Source organism: Monodelphis domestica, chromosome X (genome assembly GCF_027887165.1).
Source record: "Monodelphis domestica isolate mMonDom1 chromosome X, mMonDom1.pri, whole genome shotgun sequence".
NCBI classification, from domain to species: Eukaryota; Metazoa; Chordata; class Mammalia; order Didelphimorphia; family Didelphidae; genus Monodelphis; species Monodelphis domestica.
Window position 1 is genome coordinate 16757217 of NC_077235.1, and position 6936 is coordinate 16764152.

Here is a 6936-nt window from a genome sequence, read left to right on the forward strand (position 1 = left end):
CCATGCACTCTAGTTCGGATAATTTAGAAACTGTGGAGAGTTTAGCTGTTCTTTAGCTGCAGCCCCCACCTTTCACTGCTTCTACTCACTCTTCTTGTTCCTTTGAATGAGATGGCCAAAAAGAAACACTCTAACCTTGCAATTCATCTTTTTGGCAATAGTCAATATTCAGTGCACTTGATATACACGATTTCACACATTAGTCCTAGCAAAACTTGGGAAGAAAAGATTAGACAGTAAAGTCAAGAATTTCTGAACCTCCTTTCGCCTTTTGTTCCATAATCCCCTGTGCAGATGGCCAGCTGCTGCCCTTGTCTCTAGCTTTTCAGAGGAATAAACTGTTGTAACACAACTTGATAGACATCATTTGCTAAAGTTTCTATCAGCTGCATTCAGAAGAAATCCATTGGACATACGGTATAGTCCAAACCCTACAGAACATTGAGATGAAATGGAGAACTTACGTGCTTCAGCTTCTAGTTAAAGTCTTTCATAAACCAAATTTGATAACTCTTTAGAACTCAAGCCCTGACATTTCCATTCAGGAAGAAACTTTCTCTATTTTATTAGCCTTAAAACAGTTACTCAGACACTCTATAGAACACTCTTGCTCTCACACTCCAACTGAAGCTTCCTATTCAACGCTTTCAGCCAAACATACATGCATGTCACCTATACTCTCCTCGCTCTTCCTTCTACTAGAAATACTATTTCACTCACATACACAGATACCAACAGTCAGTCACACACAAACTTTAGTCAGTTATGGAGCATGTGTTCAGGTTGTCCCGGGCTCCATTTTGGCCGACTTACCTTGGAACCAGATTTGGTTGATATTCCACACTTTTTCTAAAATTCCCAGGTACCTGGTCCCTCATATATATATATATATATATATATATATATATATATATATATATATATATATATGTCTATATATGAACATAAATTTCGTAGCAGTCGCACTGGGGTGTAGACTGTGGCATTCACGGAAACATGATTGCCCAGCTGCTGCCTGATTAAAGAGAGGTTCATTTCCCGAAAGTCTGGCTTACAGAACCGAACCCACTCAGATTACTTTTGACTGTAAGGTTCAAAATTACCTCTAACTAGGAAAACCTCTGGGTTCGCTTCTCTGCTCTTTTTGTACTCTAATTTCCTTTGCCCTGCCAATTTGTCTTTTTCTTCTCCTTGCCTCAAAGCACTTTAGCCTATGTCTAAAGCTGCTCCTAGAGAGGAAATTTGTGGTTAGAGAGGAAAGTTTGGCTTACCAAACCAAACCCACCCAGCTGATTCCTCACTGTAATCAATGGGTTCGTGTGTGTACCTCAAGTCTGGTGGTCCAACTGGCTGGAGTTTTAGGTAGCCATAACTTGAGAATCTTTGCCGGCTCACCATTTGTTTACTTGGAAATAACACAGAACTCTCAAATAGTCCAAAAAACCAAGTCTTGAATCAGGATAGGGATGAATCCCATATTGTATTCTTTACTCAGAGTCTGGTGCCATGACTTTTACAAGGTATAAACCTAGGACTCTGGGGATGTTATCCCAGGGATGGCCCCTAGCCTAGATGACTACTGCAAGTGTTAAGGTCTGGGATTTCACCCAGCACCAAGGAAGACCCATGGACAACGCAATCAGGCAAAGAAAGGGCCGTTTATTGAACTAATGCGCACTAGTGGGAACTCATTCTAAAGAGTTCTGAGTTCCCTCCTGAAGATTCAGTCTTAAATACTTTTCAGCATGAATAACCCCCCTCCCTTCCTCATTCCAGGCCATTATCTGTTGCATGCTCTTGTTGGAAAGTTTCCGAGTTTTTTTGCACCTGGGACCTTCGTCCTGAAGTTTATCTGTCAGTAGTTGGGACCTTGGACAGGTCCCAAAATTTTATCTGTCTGTAGCTTAGCATTTCTCTTGACTGAATATCTCAAGGCTTGGGCAATTTCCAACTCAGATCTCCTTCACAAGGAGGAAAAGTATTTGGGGATCCTCTCTACCACATGGGAGAAATCTGGGAGCATGGAAAGATGAGTGACATTGCTATAGCTAAAAGGAATTCCCTGACCGAATACAATCAAGCATAGGAAAGGAATCCTAGCAAAAGGCTAGGGTCTAAGAGAGGGGGTCGCTTACAGTGGATACTGAAGAATGGTCCTTGCCAGGTGTGGATCTTCTTGGGAAATGGTCTCTTGATACAATTGGGGAGAGTACCTTACTAGGATTGTCATTCACCTAAGGGTTCCCCACTCAGTCTGAAACTGCTCACCTGGGATTCCCTTCAGGGTGGATTCCCATGGGAACAGGGAACAAGTACAAACTTTGGGGTCTGCAACCTACAAGCTCTTCGATAAATCTGGGCTTCACCAGATCCCACTAGGCCACAAGTTTGGGATTTCTAGATTCCATGTTGACACACCTTATTGCCGATGCTGTGAATACATCCACTGCATCAAATCAGGAAACAGTAGAATCTGTATTTGCCAATGGTGGTCTGTTAATGTAGATACAGTATCGTTTTTTGCTGGAAGCAGAATTGCTTGCACTTTGACCGTGATGAAAATCATAGCACAGACTTGTAAAATCCCACGTGATTCATTGTCTGTTGTTTATCTGGTTATGTATATAACTGTTGAACAGCTGTAAAAATTAAAGGACAGCAAGATGTAGAAAGTGTTCTATTGATGGACAGCACTGTGAATCCCATCTTACAAAGAAAAATTTAAAATTTTAGAACACTCTTTTGCTCTCACACCAATCTCGCCATTCCGGAGTCTGAGGGAATATCAAAGGACCATGGCCTTCCCGGTTTTTCTTTTCTCAACCTGGAATCAGGAAACCCCAAACTTGTAGCCTAGACGGATCTGGTGTAGCCTGGATTTCTGGAGGAGCTTGTAGGTTGGAGACTCCAAAGTTTGTACTTGTTCCCTGATCCCGTGAGAATCCAGAGAGATAGAGACAGACAGATAGAAAGACCGATAGGCAGGCCGACTGGCAGATGGGTAGTGAGATAGGTAGGAGGGCAGATAGATGGATATAGAGATAGCACATAGAGAGACACGTAGTCAAACACAGAAAGAGAGATAGACAGGCAGGCAGACAGACAGATCGAGAGATAAATAGATAGGAACATAGAACAAAAAGACATAGAAACAGAAACAGAATGTGAGATAGAGACATTGAAAGATTAATAGAACAACAGGATGAGGGAAGGTGAAACAAAGGGACAGACAGAGATAGATGGAAGGACAGATCGAGGGAAAATGGAATGGAGGGACAGACTGAGACAGACACAGAAATTCAGGCAGATGAATAGACAGACAGTCAGGGATAGACAGATAGCAATACAGATAGATAGATACAGCTAGATCAATACATTCATATATAGACAGAATTAGAGAATAATGGACAGACAGACACAGAGAGACGGATGGACAGATATACATGGCCATGGCCCTCCGTATCATGGGATTGGTCCATTTCAAGACCAATTCCCTCCTCAGAAATAAGGGGGAAAGACCCGTGGTGCACGATGGGAGATGTAGTCCTCTAGGCCACAAACCTTGAAAACCCACAAGGTCTCTTTCTATGAATCTATGTAGACGGAGAGATGGACAGCTTAACAGACAGAAGGACTGACAGATTATTTGATCTGTTATTCTCTCTATTCGCCTACTTGTTGGTATATCTCTCTCTTTTGTGTTTCTTTTGTGGATTTTCAAGTGTTGTGACAGTCTTAGGAACTACAACCCTCAGTGTGCCCCAGGAGTCCCACCCCTTTTAGTCCTGGCTTGTGATTGATCCTGAATTGGACCAATGCGGTGTTGGGGGCGGGAAAATGCTCATGGTCCCTCCTTTGCACGGGATTGGTCCATGTTAAAACCAATCCCATGAAAGGAAATTATGGCCAGCATAGGATTGGTCCAATTAAAGAACGCTCCCTACAAGGAAATGACATACAGCGACCCTTGGAGAATGCTGGGGGATGTAGTACCCTAGGCCGAAACACTGGAAAACTCGCGCTATGTTTCTCTATGGATCTATGTAGAGGGAGAGATGTACAATTAGACAGACAGAAGGACTGACAGACAGATTTGTCTATCTGTCTATCAATTATTCTGTCTATCCGCCTGCTGATAGGTGTATCTATTAGTCTACCTGTCTCACTTTTTGGTATTTTCCCGGGTTGTGACTGCCTTTGGAACTACAACCCCCAGGGTACCCCAGGAGTCCCTCTTCTTTGACTCCTGGCTTGGGATTCACCCCGAATTTGACCAATTGCGAGTTGGGGGATGCAGAATGCCCATGGCCCCTCTTTAGCCCAAGATTGGTCCATTTCAGGACCAATCACACACAGGGAAGTAGGGAGCATCATTCCTCACCCAGCCTAGGATTGGTCCAATTCAAGACCAATCCCTCCCATGAAATATGGGGGAGGGTTACCTGGAACACACTGGGAGATACAATTCCTCAGGTTACAGCACAAGAAAAGCCACACTATCTCTAGCTCTATATCCATGTAGAATGACAGATGGACCACTGGACCGACAGACAGGAGGACTGAAAGACAGAGAGCTTCGTTTATCTGTTATTCTGTCTTACTGCCTTCCCTGTTTTGGTAATTGATCATTCTCAAACTTTTCTAGCCGGCCTTTTATTTATGTCTTTATTCAACAATTTTCTATTTTATTGCTTTTCATGTTATATTTAGTCAATTTAGCACATTATTCCTCCTCGGTGACAAGAATCATAGTATGTCCACCATTCCGGTAGCCGAAGGGCAATTCCACTGAGTATGACATGTGTCCTTGATGAGAAAATCTTTCCATGTTGTTGATGTTTGCACTAGGATGATCATTTAGAGTCTATATCTATATATCTATATACCTACAAGCTCCTCCGTAAATCTGGGCTTCACCAGATCCCACTAGGCCCCAAGTTTGGGGTTTCCAGATTCCATGTTGACACACCTTATTGCTTATGCTATGAATATATTCACTTCATTCAATTAGGAAAAGCTGGAGCTATACTTGCCAATGGTGGCCGTTAATGCAGGCCCAGTATGGTTTTTTGTAGGAAACAGAATTCCTTGCAGTTTGACACATGATGAAGATCATAGCCCAGACTTGTAAAATCCCATGTGATTCATTGTCTGTTGTTTATCTGGTTATTTATTGAACAGCTCTAAAAATTAAAGGAAAGCAAGATGTAGAACGTGTTCTCTTCATTGACACCACCGTGAATCCCATCTTACAAAGAAAAAGTTAAAAATTTAAAACACACTTTCGCTCTCACAGCAATCTCCCCATTCCCGAGTCTGAGGGAATATCAAAGGACAATGGCCTTCCCGGTTTTTCTATTGTCAACCTGGAATCAAGAAACCCCAAACTTGTGGCCTAGAAGGATCTGGTGTAGCCTGGGTTTCCGGAGGATCTTGTAGGTTGGAGTCCCCAAAGTTTGTACTTGTTCCCTGATCCCGTGAGAATCCAGAGAGATAGAGACAGACAAATAGAAAGTATAAGAGAGAGAGAGAGAGAGAGAGAGAGAGAGACAGAGACAGAGAGAGACAGAGAGAGACAGAGAGAGAGAGAGAGAGACAGAGAGAGAGAGAGAGAGAGAGAGAGAGAGAGAGAGAGAGAGAGAGAGAGAGAGAGCCACAGATATGGAGAATGATAAATGGACAAGTTTGTAGATTGATAGACTGATAGACATATACAGGTAGACATGTAGAGAGACACACAGATAGATAGATAGATAGATAGATAGATAGATAGATAGATAGATAGATAGATAGATAGATAGATAGATAGACATATACACACACAGTTATTTAGAGATAGAATTAGATATAATGACAGACAGAAAGGTAGACTGAGGTATCGATATATTAATAGACAGAGAGAATGAGAGATAGCAAGACAGAGAGTCAGACACAGAGAGACAGAGAGAGTCAAGCAGATCGATACATAGACAGAAACAAACAATTATCTAGAGAGATAGACTTGGGTGGACAGATTCAAAGAGACATAAGCAGAAAGATCACTAGGTTGATATAAATAGAAGGAAAGAGAAAAAGACTACCAGACAGAGACAGATTGATGGATGAAAAGACAGGACAGAGCGACAGACAGATACACAAATGAACAGAAAGACTGACAGACAGATTAGTTTCTCTGTCATTCTGCCTATCTGCCTTCCTTTCTGTGTATCTACAAGTCTGTCTCACTGGATGTGCATCTGTTTGTCTATATATCCTGATTTTTGTATAAATCTATCTGTCTGTTTCTCTCTATCTGTCTATCTGTTTCTCTTTATATATGTCTGTCTGTCTGTCTATCTTTGTCTTTGTGTATCTTTGGGTGTAGTCTATGTATCTGTCTGCCTTCCTTTTTGTGCATGGATCAGTCGGTGTGTATGTCATTTGTGTGTTTTAAAGTGTTGTGACATCCTGGCGAACTACAACTCCCAGTGTGCCCCAGGAATCCGTCCCTTTTAAGTCATGGCTATCTTCCTGCCTGTCTGTGTTCTTTCAGACTGTCCTTCCTTCAACATGTCCCACCTGGCTATATCTATGTGTTCATGTGTTTATGGATGTATGTACGTATCTCTCTCTCTCTCTCTCTCTCTCTCTCTCTCTCTCTCTCTCTCTCTCTCTCTCTCTCTCTCTCTCTCTCTTTCTCTTTCTCTGTCTCACTCTGTCTCTGTCTCTGTGTGTGTGTTTTAATATCTGTCTATCTGTGTGCTGTCTGTCTATCAATATATCTATATTTTCTGTGTGTCTCTTTGTGCTGTCTATGGATCTATCTGCCTGTTTCTATGTTTATATATCCATCTGTCTGCCAACCAGTCCCTTCTGGATATCTCTATGTATGTATGTTTTTATAAACCCTTACCTTCCATTCTGGAATCAATACTGTGTATTGGCTCCAAGGCAGAA